Source organism: Triticum aestivum, chromosome 1D (genome assembly GCF_018294505.1).
Source record: "Triticum aestivum cultivar Chinese Spring chromosome 1D, IWGSC CS RefSeq v2.1, whole genome shotgun sequence".
Lineage (NCBI taxonomy): Eukaryota > Viridiplantae > Streptophyta > Magnoliopsida > Poales > Poaceae > Triticum > Triticum aestivum.
Genome location: NC_057796.1, coordinates 236066023 through 236068550, shown reverse-complemented (window position 1 = coordinate 236068550; position 2528 = coordinate 236066023).

Below are 2528 nucleotides of genomic sequence, written 5' to 3'. Positions count from 1 at the left end.
CTCCCAAAAATCAGCCAAAATAGGAAGACCTAGACAATTTGTTTATTGATCAGCAGCAATTGGAATCAATATTTTATCACGTTCTGGTGATTTTTAACAATTATTTTCGTTAACAGAAAGTTTCTGGAATTTTCTGCAAGATCAAATAACTATCATCCAAGAAGATCCTATAGGTTAAACTTGGCACAAACACTAATTAAAACACAAAAACACATCTAACTAGAGGCTAGATCAAATATTTATTCCTAAACAGAAGCAAAAAGAAAAAAACTAAAAATAAAATTGGGTTGCCTCCCAACAAGCGCTATCGTTTAAGGCCCCTAGCTAGGCATAAAAGCAAGGATAGATCTAGGTAGTGCCATAGTAATAGGATATATCACTAAAAATCATTTCATATTCCCTACGTTCAGCAGCAAGTTTCCTTTGAGGCAAGCAAAAGTAATCAAAAGGGCTAAATTTAATGGGACAAAAGTCCCCAAGATCAATTTTAGGAGGTATAGGTTCCTCCTTCGGCCCTTCGTATTGCACAACCAATTCATCATTGTAAGCATTCTTTTGACAGAACTTTGTGAGCCTATACTCGAGAGAATATCCTAGCTCATTATTTCGAATAGCCAAATCATCATTAAGTTCAGAAATTCTATCAACTAGAACATTGGTAGGGACCTTTTTTCTAAGGTTTTCATTGAAAGCAACATAGTCTAGAGATTGAAAACACATTATTTCTTCTTGATCAAAGAGGATAGCCTCTATGGGAGGACGGCCAGCGTCCACCCTATAATGCGCAAAGATTTCTTTGGCCTCTTTTATTATAAATCTGAACTCATGAGCCAAAAAGATAGTAGGGCACGCTTAACAGGAGAATGCTCTATATTAAAAAATTCTAGGAAAATCCTTTGTATGCAAGGGTACAAGTGCATAAATTGCCTTTCAAGTTCAACTATAAGCATGGCAATAGCGTCCGCAAGACTACTAGTTCTATGAAGAATAGAACTGCCCATAGAAGGCAAAGCACCGGCACAAGTAAAGAAATCTTGAATAACCCCTTTTCCAATAATATTACCACTACCAATTCAAATTTTTTTTGTATGCAAGGTAGGGGGTTCTTCAGCAGGAGCATCAGAATTTTCCATGATATTATTATTGTCCATATCGACAATAATTTCTCCAATTTCAGACATAACGACAGAAAGAGCGAGGGGCAAAAAGGAAAGAAGAAGGCGAAGGAAAAAAAGAGGGCGAATAAAACGGCAAAGGTGAAGTGGGGGAGAGGAAAACGAGAGGCAAATGGCAAATAATGTAATGCGGGAGATAAGGGTTTGTGATGGGTACTTGGTATGTTGACTTTTGCGTAGACCTCCCCGGCAACGGTGCCAGAAATCCTTCTTGCTACCTCTTGAGCACTGCGTTGGTTTTCCCTTGAAGAGGAAAGGGTGATGCAACAAAGTAGCATAAGTATTTCCCTCAGTTTTTGAGAACCAAGGTATCAATCCAGTAGGAGGCTACGCGCGAGTCCCTCGCACCTACACAAACAAATAAATCCTCGCAACCAACGCGATAAGGGGTTGTCAATCCCTACACGGTCACTTACGAGAGTGAGATCTGATAGATATGATAGGATAATATTTTTGGTATTTTTATGATAAAGATGCAAAGTAAAGTAAAAGCAAAATAAAAAGCAACGGAAATAGCTAAGTGTTGGAAGATTAATATGATGGAAAATAGACCCGGGGGCCATAGGTTTCACTAGTGGCTTCTCTCAAGAGCATAAGTATTTTACGGTGGGTGAACAAATTACTGTTGAGCAATTGACAGAATTGAGCATAGTTATGAGAATATCTAGGTATGATCATGTATATAGGCATCACGTCCGAAACAAGTAGACCGACTCCTGCCTGCATCTACTACTATTACTCCACACATCGACCGCTATCCAGCATGCATCTAGAGTTTTAAGTTCATAAGAACAGAGTAACGCTTTAAGCAAGATGAAATGATGTAGAGGGATAAACTCATGCAATATGATAAAAAAAAACCATCTTGTTATCCTCGATGCCAACAATACAATACGTACCTTGCTGCGCCTACTGTCACTGGGAAAGGACACCGCAAGATTGAACCCAAAGCTAAGCACTTCCCCCATTGCAAGAAAGATCAATCTAGTAGGCCAAACCAAACTGATAATTCGAAGAGACTTGCAAAGATAACCAATCATACATAAAAGAATTCAGAAGATTCAAATATTGTTCATAGATAAACTTGATCATAAACCCACAATTCATCGGTCTCAACAAACACACCACAAAAGAAGATTACATCGAATAGATCTCCACAAGAGAGGGGGAGAACATTGTATTGAGATCCAAAAAGAGAGAGGAAGCCATCTAGCTAATAACTATGGACCCGAAGGTCTGAGGTAAACTACTCACACTTCATCGGAGAGGCTATGGTGTTGATGTAGAAGCCCTCCGTGATCGATGCCCCCTCCGGCAGAGCTCCGGAACAGGCCCCAAGATGGGATCTCGTGG